The 15,553-nt window shown below is 29.7% G+C and overlaps 1 pseudogene; it reads right to left on the reverse strand.

Annotated features, from left to right (window-relative positions):
• Nucleotides 1-14,722: 14,722 nt before the first annotated feature.
• Nucleotides 14,723-15,524, reverse strand: LOC121229285 (germin-like protein 9-3; annotated as a pseudogene).
• Nucleotides 15,525-15,553: the final 29 nt, after the last annotated feature.

The raw sequence follows: 15,553 nt of genomic DNA on the forward strand, positions 1-15,553 counted from the left end.
GGGAGCCATTTTTTAAGGTGTTAAGATAAAATTATTTAATTTTAAAGGTCAATGTTTACAAAAAGAAAGTTAATTTTTAATGGGGTCAAAACTTTTTATTAAATTAATGGCCATAAATTACAATTTAAGGATAGAGAAAAGATTGTAATTAAATTTGATAATTGAATTCCAAAATTTTTAAGAGTAATTGTATAACCTCCATATTCATTTTTAAACCTTGGAACTTGTCAAACATTTAACATCAAACAACCAAAATAAAGAATTTAATAGAACCAACTACTACTACAAATATTGCCAGTTTTGCCACTCAATTTGCAAGCACAACTTGTTTCACTATGACTCTGATTGAACCTTAAACGGAAGAGATGAAATTTAAAAGTTGAAGTTTTAGTTATTAGGGATGAGTTCCATTCGCTTTGATTTAGTTTTTTAGATTTTTTCATTTCTTCATAATAATTTGATTCAATTTCTTATTTTTATATTATTTTTTGGACTTATTTTGACAAAATAAATTATAGCTTTTGGATATTATTTTGTAAAATTTTCAAGCCTTTTCATAAATATTTCTAAAAAATTATTAGTAAATAAAAATAATCTTTATATAAAAAAATTTAAGCTATTTTTTTTAATTTAAATATAAAATATTTATTTTTACATTATTAAAAAAATAAAATTCAATGATCCAAATTGGGTAAATTATAATTTTTAACCAAAAACTATCCAAACTGAATAATTCAGATTAATTTTCGATTTCTCAAATTTTATTGATATTTAAAAATATGAGAAATTAACCCAATTGAAAAGATTATGAAATATATTATATGATGATAACCCAAATGGGATATACAAATGTAAATATATAGGAAGGGACTACAAATTTTTTGTGACATTTAATAAAGCCGTACAATGGTAGGTTGGTTTTTCATATAGCACCTTAATTGCCAATAAATGAAAAAGATGCGAAGAAATGTAAAACCCTAATTTCAGTTTTTAGCTTAGCCCAGGGGCGAAGAGATTTAATGCTCATTAATGTAGTCTATATTTTTCAACCTTGAGTTTCGTTTTTCAACATCAAAATAAGTCAACATTATTATCAAAGATCTAAGGTTTCGAGATTCATAATATATAATATATCTTTGAAGATGGAGTAATTTTCAAAATGTAGCATTATGTTTACAATTTCAATTATATCTGGATTTTCTTTTTATTTTTTAAAGTGTTTTGTTCTCTACATTTTGTTTGTTTAATTTGAAGTTTAATTTGAAATTGGATATATATCCAATTTAGTTTAGAATAATATGCATTTTGAAAACTCAAAACCTTCTAGCTTGACATGGCAAAACTTAAGCATTGAATATATAGAGCTAGATTTGGAATTTTGGATGGAAGAAGGGCCAAGGCAATTGGGAACCCTTCTGACAACAAGCTAAGCCTTTGAATAAATGGGGTAGGGTACCTCTGCTCTGCAATTCCACACTTTCTGATTCTAATAAATATTATTCACCAACATTTATTTATTTATTTTTTTACAATTTTTTTATAGGTTAAATAAGATTATGGGTTAGAGTTGCCGTTTGAGTTTTAATTCGATTAGCATGAGTATTGTTGAAAATTCAACACCAAATTAATATATGTCTCGTACAATAAAGTGAAAATAAAGGAAAAAAAGCTGACGATTGAGTTTCAAATTGTTGATGAAAAAGATAAAAGAGATAAATTCCATAGCCCAAAAAGAAAAAAGCGCTTTATTAGTAACTTTTTTCTGGATTGTCATGAGAAAATAAGAAAGCAGAGTTGAGCATTGCATAACTTCTACTGTCATAAATATGTAGACTGTCCAACTAGTAATATTTAGGTTAATAAATTTATTAACATAATGGTAAATATTAAAAATTGGAAGTTATTATTTTAATAAATTTAATTTATTATCCTGGATAATTCTCAATAAAAATTAAAAAAAAACATAATTCTAGTATTTTACCTTTTGTAACTAAATATATAAAATTATTAACTTACCATACACATTGGGTTCGGGGTTCCGTCATTCATGTAAATATCAAAGACATTTAAAGTATATATGCCTAACTTATCACTACATTAATTTGCTTGCAAATATTGATTTCCATTTTTACAAAAATGATACTACTTTCACTTAATTTCTAATTTGAGTTTAGATTTCTTCTTTCGGGCTTGTACATATATAATTATTTATTGTCCCTTGTAATTTTTTTTTGTCAGCTCAAATATGAAACTTTCACGTCCTAATTACTTAGTACCTTATTTCTTAAATTTCAACACCAAAAAGTTGATGGATTTTTAATTCCAACGTAAATAGTGTAGATGAGAAAGCATTAGTATGAGTTAATGACCTCTCCATGAATAAAAATACAAGGAGCTAAGCAGTTGTGGAGTGGAGGGTTGGTTGAGCTAGTTGTATCTCAAGTAGATTCTCAAAAAATTGCCCTATATATTCAAATATTCACTAGACTGAACAAAAAAAAAAAGTTATTATTGCCAAATTGTCACTTATAGTACATTATTTGAGTGTGAATGTTATGATGCATATATATTGTTCACATCAGTTGGGACAATAAAATCTGAAGTGATGTCTGCATCTCCAGCTAATGCAATATGGGCAATAAAACCAAATGAAGAACTTGAGGGTGGAAGCCATGGTTGAAACTTTGACGTACATATGTCACTCTTTAACTTCAAGACTGAATGTGCCGGATGAGGCATTTATGTGGCATGTATAGAGTTATGTTTACGCCATTGGTGGAGGCTATTTTCCAATGGTGCCTGCTAGGTGAAAATCACCAAGGATTTTGTACTTGTAGTTGTTGGAACTTCGGAATGTCCTTTGTCTTGTCTAAGGCATTGTTCCTCATCACCCACGAAGCAGTTAAATGAGTTAAACACCTTGTGCACATTGAAGTTGTTTTCAGATTTAAGTTGCCTTGTTCGCGAGATCCAAATTAATGCAAATACGTGACAACATGCAAAGGAGCGAGATTAAAGTTTGCTAAGCTTTATTAATGTCAAATTCTCTCTTCTTAATTCAACCAGGCGTGGAATAATTTTGGGTGAAAATTAAAAATAATATTAACATCGCTGAGTTCTCACTTATGTTAACTTGGATTCGAATGCGAATATATCGAAAATGGATATGCATTCCATATAATTATATTCAGTTTTTTTAAGTATTTAGTGAGTCTTTGTGAGTTATTGTAAAATCATATTCTATCCATATTCAAATATATGTTTAATACAAATATCATATTCAATAAGTCTAAACAAAATAAATTTTTGCCTATCATGCTTAATTTGCAAATAAATAAAGTGTGTTTCTTGTAACATTAAGTGAATAATTTTATCTTCAAATATAGAAACATAAGTTTAGTTCAAAATGTGACAGAAACTTTTAGAGAGAAACAGTTGTCTATGTGAGGATATTTATATTCAGACACATATTTAAATATTAAGTTACGAGGTGATTCTAATTTAAATATATAAAAGAATCCAAAATATTTGAATATATGCATGTAAACATATACGTAGCTACCCTCGTCTTGTACTTAGTATTATGCCCATGCAAATTCAGCGGACAAATAGAGTCTTGGGAAGTGACAGTGTGTAATGACCCAAAATTCACGGGCATCAAAAAAATATATTATCGGGCCTCCGTCTTAGTGAATTAGATTCATAAATAATTATTAGAAATATTTATAAGTTTAGTAGCGTGTCTAATTACATTTTAATTAGGCGAATTTAGTTTAATTTGGAAAAAATAGAAAAAAAAGATTAAATTGAATTAACGATAAAAGTTGAACTATAGAACAATAGAAAGTAAAAAGGGCTAAAATGACAATTAAGCCAATTTGCTATAGTTGAGGCGGCATAAGAGAATAAAATCTAAGCTTTTATTTGTTTTAAATTATATAATTAATGATATATAAATATAATTTATATAATATGAATTTATGATAATTAAAATATAATGATATTATTTATTAAATAAATTTATGCCAATTGTGTGGATATGATAAAATATATGTGTAATACTTATATTTATACAATTGTAAAATATATGTAAATTTTCTTAAATAATAAGTAAAAGATATTTATTAATTATTAATTAAATTATTATATTATAAGATTTTTATTTAATAAATTAATTAGATTAAGACAAATGGATGGTATACAATTAATACAATTTATACATGTGTAAAAATTATATTAGTACAATTGTAAAATAAATAATTAAACTACTTATTATTTATGTTAAAGATATTTATTAAATTAAATAATTAAATTATATGATTTTTGTATAATAAACAAATTTAATAATGACAATTGTAATAAGAATATTAGTACATTTGTTATAAAATAATTTGTTTACTTAATATTAAAGTAATAGATAATTAGAATTAAATTATTAATATAAAACAAATAAATTAAATAAAATAAATTAAAGTAAATAGAATAAAACGAAAGTAAAGGAAAAAGAAAACAAAAAAAAACTAACAAACAGAATAAGAAACAGAGAGCATTCGAAAAACATGGGAAGAAATAGGAAAGAAAAGAAAAGGGAAAATTGGGATGTTAAAGCTTCAAGTTTGTTTGGTAAGCTAAATTTAGTCCTTTTCTCTTAAATTTGATGTTTTAGAAGTCTTAAAATAAGGTTTTGATGAAATTAATTTGATAGTTTGAAAGTTTATAAGCTTTTAAACAAAGTTCATGTTGAAGAAAAAGATGAATTAGGGATTGAATTGAAAAAATTTTAAGTTAGAATTAGTAAAAGGATTAAATTGTAAAGTAAGCATAAGTTTTGTATTAGAGGGATTAAATTAAAATAAATTTTAAATTAGGGTTATATTATGAATACTTGATAATTAGGATGAATATGGAAGAAAAATGAATAGAATTGAAGTATGAAATAAATGAAACAAATAAAAGAGTCAATTAGGATTAAATTTAAAATTTGGCATAAATTGAGTAGAAATTTAATTAATTATTTAAATTAATTCTGTAATTAATAATTTAAAATGTTATTATTATTTTTATTTTCGTAGCTAAGAAGGAAAACGAGGCATTGGCATCCAAAGGAAAAGAAAAGATCCTTGAGGAGTAAACTCGTATTCCGGGTTTGTATTACTATAACTCAAACTATTTATTAAATGTATATTGAATTTATAGTTATGGAATAATTAAGATAATGTAAGTATTATATTTGAAATTAAATATGAGTATGTGTGAAAATTAATTTGTATATGAATTAAGATAATAGATGTTTGAATTGATTGAGTATTGAAATTTTTTGTGGAAATGAAATTGAAATTGGAAAAGTAAAATAATACCCTATTAACTTGTCGGACTAGATTTGATACAAATGGCATGCCATTGGATTTGTGATGTGATGAGCATTGGATTTGTGATGTGATGAGGAGATTTGTAGTTCGGCCGAGAAGATGTTTCTGTTATTATATACTTCGGTTTATCCGAAGAGGCATTTAATGCCTTATTGGTGTGTTTGGGAGGATATGATATATTGGTGTGTTTGGGAGGCTATATTATACTGGTGTGTTATGGAAAATTTATAATATTCTGGGTGTGTTTGGGCTAGATATTCTGGTGTGTATGGGTGGAATCAGGTCAGAGCCGAGTCTTGTTAATAGGGTAAATAATTGAAATAAAATTTTGAAAATGAGATTAATTGTTTTGGCACTATTGAAAAGTATGAGAAAGAATGTATGAGTTAAATTATGAATTGAGTTAGTATATGAAAAATGAAATATGAATTTAAGAGTTATGAAATAATATAATTATATATATAATTAGTTTAAATGATTATAAAGTTTATGGTTGATGTTTGTAATTTATTAATGTTAAATAGTTTTGATTTATAGTAATACCACTGAGTATGAAATACTCAGCATACGGTTGTTTCTGTGCGCAGGTCATTAGAGTTTCGGATTCGGTCCAGCATTCAAAACAAACCCGACTCCAACAAGAAGATTTTAGTGATGTATTTCTTCTTTTTGTTAAGTGGCATGTACTAGGTAGTTGAATATGAATTATGTATATACATTTAAGTTAAATGATTTTGGTTGTATATAAATGATTATAATGTTTTGGATTATGATTATGATATAAAGTTATGAAATAGTAAATTTGGTATTAAATAATTGAAATGAAATAAAAGTTATTAATTATACATATAACTAACATGTTATATTGTTTAAACTAAGGTATTAAATTATTATTTTGATAAAAATTGGATGTATTTGAGTATATACCTAATCATTGGTTGGAGTATTGATATTGAATTGTTTTTGTAATAGCCCGATTTTAGGCTTAGTCGGAACAGTGGTTTCGGGACCACAAATCCGACGAAAAAAAATGTAATGGCTTGAATTTTCAGAGGTGTCGGAACGGTGATTCGAGATCACTAAATTCGACAAATGGGTAGAAAATATTATTAATTTAGTAAGTATAAGTTAAATATGAAGTTAGGAAAATTTTTGAAATAGTGAATAGTGCACTAGAAATAAATATTAAAATAATTAGAATCGAAATGAGGTATCAAGACCTCGGGGATTTTAAACTGAGCCATAAATATTTTTATAAATATTCATGGAGTGTTAAAAAGTTAGTATTAAAGTTTCGTTAAGAAATTTTAAAGTTCCGATAATTAATTGAACAAAAAGGACTAAATTGTAACAAATGCAAAATTTTGGGAAATGATTAAATAGCTTAAATGATAATAGGAAGAGGGCTTTAAAGGCAAATAGACCCAAGGTCTATTTGGGCTGGACGGCAGATGCATGAAATCAGCAAGAAAGTAAGGAGAATTAAGGGCAAAATTGGAAAATTGCAAAATTTGCTTAATAAAGTTAGGACCCAAGTGGAATTATCTAGATTTCTCTTCATTTTTCTGAATTCTCATCAGCTAAAACACCATGGAAGGGCTTCTTCAAGCTGGTTCTTCATATTTTTATTACAAGTAAGTTCAATTCTTGACTATTTCTTGAAATTTTTGTATTTTTATGACTTTTACAACTAGGCCCACTTGTTAAATCCATTAGTTTTTGATTTTATGAAAGAAGTTGAAAGTTGATATGAATATGTGCTGGAAGTATATGATGATTTAGCATGAAATTAGAGCTTTAAATTGTTCATATGCTGATTTTATTGAAAGAATTGAATAGAAAGTGAATGTTTGGGACCTAATAGTAAAAGAGTTTGAAGATAGAGTTATATGTGGAAATTCTGAATTTCAATAGTTGTGTAACAACTTATAATGTCTAGTAAAGTACTAATTGAGAAAATTAGATTAATTGAGGGTTAATTGAGAAAGGACCGAATTGTATAAACTGTGAAATTTGGGGCAAAATGGAAATCAACATTTTGCACTAAAGCAGTTTTGGACAGCAGCAGTAGTGTAACTTTGAAAAATCACCAAAAATTGTAGAGATTGAATTAGAGGATGAATAAAATATGAAACTAAAGCTTATTGAGTCTAGTTTCTTATAAAAGAAATGATGTGAGCAATGGAATTGTAAATCATGAGATATAATAGATTTTGTGAGACAAGGTCAGAATGAATTTGGGTTCCCCTGTTCTGACTTTGGAAAATCATTAAAAATTGTACAAAAATGATTATGAGTTATAGTTTATATGGTTAGAATCCTTAATGAGTCTATTTTTAGAAGAAACAAGCTAAAACATCATCCGAATTCTGTACAATGAGATAATTAATTTTTAGTGAAGAGTGGTCGGAACTGTCAGACAGCGAAACAGGGGAAACTTTAAAGAATAAACTGTACTATTTGGCTGAACCAAAAATTATGAAAATTTTATGGTATGAAGATATGTGAGTCTAGTTTCAGTTAAAATTAACGGATCTTAATTTGGAGCTCTGTAGCTCCGGATAAAAATAATTTAGTGACTCTGACTCGGATAAACAGCTTTGAATATACATGTTAGTGAATATTGAAATTATGGTTAATGTTGTTTAAGTGTGTTATACACATTAAGGATGTGGAATGGAGAGGAGGAGGAGGAAAATTGGGAAATATATGAATGATTCGTGTATAAATGGTCATATGTTTGATTATAACTCATAAACGATGAAATATGAATGATGCTTATTTTTGTGCATTATTGGTCATGGTTTAAGCTCATGTGTGAAAATAAAGTTTCATGGTATGTGTGTATGGTATATTCAGTATATGATTTGGCATGAAATAATACCATGAATGGTTTATGAATTAACACATGTTGGTAAGCCTGATATATGAATAAATGATCAAATTGAGCGGAACGCCGGATTTGAGTACTTCTGATCAAGTGACAAAGTGATAAGTGGTAGCTTTAGCTACACTTATCTGATCAAGTGACAAGTGGAAAGTGATAAGTAATAGCTTCGGCTATACTTATCTGATCAAGTGACAAGTGGAAAGTGATAAGTAATAGCTTCGGCTATACTTATCTGATCAAGTGACAAAGTGATAAGTGGTAGCTTTAGCTACACTTATCTGATCAAGTGACAAGTGGAAAGTGATAAGTAATAGCTTCGGCTATACTTATCTGATCAAGTGACAAAGTGATAAGTGATAGCTTCGGCTACACTTATCTGATCAAGTGACAAGTGAAAAGTGATAAGTGATAGCTTTAGCTACACTTATCTGATCAAGAGACAAAGTGATAAGTGGCTACACTTATCTGATCAAGAAACAAAGTGATAAGTGGCTACACTTATCTGATCAAGAAACAAAGTGATAGGTGGCTACACTTATCTGATCAAGAAACAAAGTGATAAGTGGCTACACTTATCTGATCAAGAAACAAAGTGATAGGTGGCTACACTTATCTGATCAGGGACAAGTGATAAGTGATCATACGTAAGACCATAGTTATACTATGGCAAAGTGAAAGTGAAGTACTCAATTTTCCGTGACCGTTCCCTAATTTGATTAAGGATGGTAAGTGACAAATGGGCCCAAAAGAATTAAAGTAAATGGATAAGTGGTAGTGTATTTATATCAGGACGATGTTGTTATTCAAACTAAAGTGATATTTTCATTGCTAAATTGAGAATTTCATAAATGTGTTATTGAATGGTATAATCAATAAACATTGAGTTAAATGGTAAATACGTATTAGTTTTGAATTTGATGTCATTGAATTGCACGTGAATTAAATGGAAATTGCTAGTGATATGATTTAAATTATGAGCATGAGAAATTGCGAATTGAATGAAATGGAAATGAAGCATTAAATTGCATGAGTATGTATCGGGTCTCGCAGGCCCTAATTATTATGATTATAATATTTTGAGGATATATTGGGAAAAGTTATAGAAACATGTTAATTATTTTGAAAGTTTTAATTTTGATGAAATTTTATAACTCGGTTAAATACGTTTACAAGTGTATGTGTTTTGGTAATGCCTCGTACCCTATTCCGGTGTTGGATACGGGTAAGGGGTGTTACATTTAGTGGTATCAGAGCTACGGTTTAGTCGGTTCTCAGACCAAACATAGCATATGTGAGCCTAGCTATACATGCCACGTTATTACTCTTGATGATGTGATATCTCCGGGCTCTAACGAAATTGCTTTGTTAAGATAGAGATGATTTTCAATCGAGCTATTTTCGATAATGCTAAAAATGATATTGAGATAAATGAAATATGCTCACGTTATGTTGGAATTTGGAAAGGTAAGTATAAAAATTTGTGATATGGATGTGTTCATGTATGAAAAGAGATGACTATAAGTTAAAAAAAAAGTTTATGTTGTGACAAGCTCATCCAAGTATGTTGGTGATTATATAATGCTATGTGCTCAACATATTTAATTAAGTGAATATGATAAGCAAATTTACTTAAATAGATGGAACGTGTGTATGTACATCTGCTTGAATAAGTGAAATTAGTATGTTCATATGATAGAATCTTATGTTTAATTGTTAAATTAAAGATAATAAGATATTTTGTTTTATGTCTAAACCATGAATATTATAATAGTATGAAAAATTGAATTGGAAGTCAAATTGAGTAGAACGCAGGAATGAGTACTTTCGTTCAGTGATATGTGATGAATTGACGGAAAAGACCATGGTTTGACCATGGCAACATGTGAACATGTGATTATGTGATTCCGTGTAAGATCATAGCTGGGCTATGGCATCGGTAAGTGATATGTGTGCGTGTAAGACCATAGCTGGGCTATGGCATCGGTAAGTGATATGTGATTTCGTGTAAGACCATAGTTGGGCTATGGCATCGGTATGTGATTTGTGATTACGTGTAAGACCATAGTTGGACTATGGCATCGAGAAAACGAAGTACTCAATTCCGTAAGACGTTCTCTAATTTGGCAAATGTCGGTAAGTAAAATAGAAGCCAAGTATTGGAATTTAATTAGATATTAACGTTGAGCTTGAGTAAGTAAATTCGTTGTGTGAAATTGTGAGTGACAGAAAACATTTGTAATAAATAGATGTGTTAATTTGCTTGGAATGAATTACGTGGTTATGATGGTATTACATTGATGATGAATACAAAATCATATATATATATATGTATCTATGAGAGCAAGTTGAAAGATTTATGACTTCACCATCACCCCCTTATCAGTATTGTTCTATGACGAAAATTATCTTGATGAGACAGATATGTTTTTCAACTGAGTTAATTCTAATAGTATAGAAATAAATACTAAAATGTTTGAGTGAAAATGTATTGATTATGAGTTGAAACTCATAAAGGTATGGATCAAAGAATAAAACATTTTTTTTATTGATGAATGTTATAATTATACAAGCATATGAGTTATGATATTTGGATTATGATGCTATATAGAAATTTTGATTGTGAATTAGTGATTTGAGTTAGAATTTTGTGTTGAGAACAAAAGTGATTAAAAGCAAATGTTTATTAAATGCTTTGAGAATGTGAACTTAGTAATGAATTGGCTATTTGTGATGGTATGTGTTATGCGCATTTATGTGTAAGATAAATTTGAGGCTTTACTACACTCACCCCCATATTAGTAAAATGTTACAATGAAATTTGTGAGATTTTGGTTGAATAAGCTTACGAGTGTAGTGTTACAGAAGTTCGTGTACGGGAGAATAATAATGTGGTCGGAAAAGTGAATGAATTAGAAAATGAGGACAATATAAAAAGAGAGAAATATTTGATAGTTCTGAAAACTACTCAGGTTATCAAAATGGATATCATTCTATATGGATTGTAATTTTTCGATACTTTGTGTAGCTTCAGATGCTGAAATATCACTATCCTGATTTTCTTATGAATCTATGTGATTATCTGTAAAAGATATGAAAATCCAAAATCATGTGTGAATTTGAAATATACTGTGGAAGTAAATCATTAACCTACCATCTGGTAAGATTTTCGGGGACGAAAATCCCTAAAGGGGGGGAGAGTTGTAATAGCCCGATTTTAGGCTTAGTCGGAACAGTGGTTTCGGGACCACAAATCCGACGAAAAAAAATGTAATGGCTTGAATTTTCAGAGGTGTCGGAACGGTGATTCGAGATCACTAAATTCGACAAATGGGTAGAAAATATTATTAATTTAGTAAGTATAAGTTAAATATGAAGTTAGGAAAATTTTTGAAATAGTGAATAGTGCATTAGAAATAAATATTAAAATAATTAGAATCGAAATGAGGTATCAAGACCTCGGGGATTTTAAACTGAGCCATAAATATTTTTATAAATATTCATGGAGTGTTAAAAAGTTAGTATTAAAGTTTCGTTAAGAAATTTTAAAGTTCCGATAATTAATTGAACAAAAAGGACTAAATTGTAACAAATGCAAAATTTTGGGAAATGATTAAATAGCTTAAATGATAATAGGAAGAGGGCTTTAAAGGCAAATAGACCCAAGGTCTATTTGGGCTGGACGGCAGATGCATGAAATCAGCAAGAAAGTAAGGAGAATTAAGGGCAAAATTGGAAAATTGCAAAATTTGCTTAATAAAGTTAGGACCCAAGTGGAATTATCTAGATTTCTCTTCATTTTTCTGAATTCTCATCAGCTAAAACACCATGGAAGGGCTTCTTCAAGCTGGTTCTTCATATTTTTATTACAAGTAAGTTCAATTCTTGACTATTTCTTGAAATTTTTGTATTTTTATGACTTTTACAACTAGGCCCACTTGTTAAATCCATTAGTTTTTGATTTTATGAAAGAAGTTGAAAGTTGATATGAATATGTGCTGGAAGTATATGATGATTTAGCATGAAATTAGAGCTTTAAATTGTTCATATGCTGATTTTATTGAAAGAATTGAATAGAAAGTGAATGTTTGGGACCTAATAGTAAAAGAGTTTGAAGATAGAGTTATATGTGGAAATTCTGAATTTCAATAGTTGTGTAACAACTTATAATGTCTAGTAAAGTACTAATTGAGAAAATTAGATTAATTGAGGGTTAATTGAGAAAGGACCGAATTGTATAAACTGTGAAATTTGGGGCAAAATGGAAATCAACATTTTGCACTAAAGCAGTTTTGGACAGCAGCAGTAGTGTAACTTTGAAAAATCACCAAAAATTGTAGAGATTGAATTAGAGGATGAATAAAATATGAAACTAAAGCTTATTGAGTCTAGTTTCTTATAAAAGAAATGATGTGAGCAATGGAATTGTAAATCATGAGATATAATAGATTTTGTGAGACAAGGTCAGAATGAATTTGGGTTCCCCTGTTCTGACTTTGGAAAATCATTAAAAATTGTACAAAAATGATTATGAGTTATAGTTTATATGGTTAGAATCCTTAATGAGTCTATTTTTAGAAGAAACAAGCTAAAACATCATCCGAATTTTGTACAATGAGATAATTAATTTTTAGTGAAGAGTGGTCGGAACTGTCAGACAGCGAAACAGGGGAAACTTTAAAGAATAAACTGTACTATTTGGCTGAACCAAAAATTATGAAAATTTTATGGTATGAAGATATGTGAGTCTAGTTTCAGGTAAAATTAACGGATCTTAATTTGGAGCTCTGTAGCTCCGGATAAAAATAATTTAGTGACTCTGACTCGGATAAACAGCTTTGAATATACATGTTAGTGAATATTGAAATTATGGTTAATGTTGTTTAAGTGTGTTATACACATTAAGGATGTGGAATGGAGAGGAGGAGGAGGAAAATTGGGAAATATATGAATGATTCGTGTATAAATGGTCATATGTTTGATTATAACTCATAAACGATGAAATATGAATGATGCTTATTTTTGTGCATTATTGGTCATGGTATAAGCTCATGTGTGAAAATAAAGTTTCATAGTATGTGTGTATGGTATATTCAGTATATGATTTGGCATGAAATAATACCATGAATGGTTTATGAATTAACATATGTTGGTAAGCCTGATATATGAATAAATGATCAAATTGAGCGGAACGCCGGATTTGAGTACTTCTGATCAAGTGACAAAGTGATAAGTGGTAGCTTTAGCTACACTTATCTGATCAAGTGACAAGTGGAAAGTGATAAGTAATAGCTTCGGCTATACTTATCTGATCAAGTGACAAGTGGAAAGTGATAAGTAATAGCTTCGGCTATACTTATCTGATCAAGTGACAAAGTGATAAGTGGTAGCTTTAGCTACACTTATCTGATCAAGTGACAAGTGGAAAGTGATAAGTAATAGCTTCGGCTATACTTATCTAATCAAGTGACAAAGTGATAAGTGATAGCTTCGGCTACACTTATCTGATCAAGTGACAAGTGAAAAGTGATAAGTGATAGCTTTAGCTACACTTATCTGATCAAGAGACAAAGTGATAAGTGGCTACACTTATCTGATCAAGAAACAAAGTGATAAGTGGCTACACTTATCTGATCAAGAAACAAAGTGATAGGTGGCTACACTTATCTGATCAAGAAACAAAGTGATAAGTGGCTACACTTATCTGATCAAGAAACAAAGTGATAGGTGGCTACACTTATCTGATCAGGGACAAGTGATAAGTGATCATACGTAAGACCATAGTTATACTATGGCAAAGTGAAAGTGAAGTACTCAATTTTCCGTGACCGTTCCCTAATTTGATTAAGGATGGTAAGTGACAAATGGGCCCAAAAGAATTAAAGTAAATGGATAAGTGGTAGTGTATTTATATCAGGACGATGTTGTTATTCAAACTAAAGTGATATTTTCATTGCTAAATTGAGAATTTCATAAATGTGTTATTGAATGGTATAATCAATAAACATTGAGTTAAATGGTAAATACGTATTAGTTTTGAATTTGATGTCATTGAATTGCACGTGAATTAAATGGAAATTGCTAGTGATATGATTTAAATTATGAGCATGAGAAATTGCGAATTGAATGAAATGGAAATGAAGCATTAAATTGCATGAGTATGTATCGGGTCTCGCAGGCCCTAATTATTATGATTATAATATTTTGAGGATATATTGGGAAAAGTTATAGAAACATGTTAATTATTTTGAAAGTTTTAATTTTGATGAAATTTTATAACTCGGTTAAATACGTTTACAAGTGTATGTGTTTTGGTAATGCCTCGTACCCTATTCCGGTGTTGGATACGGGTAAGGGGTGTTACAGTTTTGGGTTTAAAGTTTGTAGGAGGTTTTATGTAAAAATAAGCAGAAATGTTATCGAAAATTTTATAAAAAAAATTACAAAAAATTTTCGGAGAATTCCAACAAGTTTCGTTTCACTTTTAGTTTACGTTTTGACTTTAAATGTTATTTTATTTGTGAATTATTTTATAAATTATTTGATATATTTGATAATACCTCGTAATTCTATTCTGGCTAAAGGGTAATATACAATGCCTGCATTTCCACTCCCAAAAGCAGATACCGCCAAAGCTGGATTATTTGCATCAACATTGTACTGAAAGTGGACTAGTCCCTTGGGGAAGACGAACAGATCACCAGCTTGTAACGACTGCGTGAAAAGCTTGTTGGTTGTGTCCACGAAACCGGGTTCCAGGCTTCCGGCGACAAGGAAAAGGAGCTCGGCGGTCGGGGATGGGTGTGGGGAGGGTTAGTTGAAACAGCTGGGAATTGAAGAACAACATACGAAACACTCCCGTTTAGTGCTGGGAATTCCGCCATGCTTGCTTTCAAGATTGTAAATTTCGTGGGGAAGTCTTCACCGACGAGGACTCGCATTCCGGTGAATGTAAAGAAGTTTCCATCGGCATTGTTTACATCTTGTGGGACTAAAAAGTCAGAGGTGATGTCTGCATCTCCGGAAAGGACCACTTGCGGCTTGCGCAATGGTAAACGAAGATAACATGACGAAAAGGACTTTCAGGCTGACTATTCTTGAGGCCATGGTCGAAAAAATCCTGGTCTGTATAGTTTTCAATTAACACCAAATGTGCTAGTGAGTTGCTTCAACTTCTTGAGAAGGCTTTATTTATAGATTTGTGTTTATGTGATTTCTTGAGAAGGCATGTACGCATGTCAGGTTATTTGTCTGGGCCAGATTAGGTGAGATTGGTTTTTACAGAATAACTCATTAC

Source organism: Gossypium hirsutum, chromosome A05 (assembly GCF_007990345.1).
Source record: "Gossypium hirsutum isolate 1008001.06 chromosome A05, Gossypium_hirsutum_v2.1, whole genome shotgun sequence".
Lineage (NCBI taxonomy): Eukaryota > Viridiplantae > Streptophyta > Magnoliopsida > Malvales > Malvaceae > Gossypium > Gossypium hirsutum.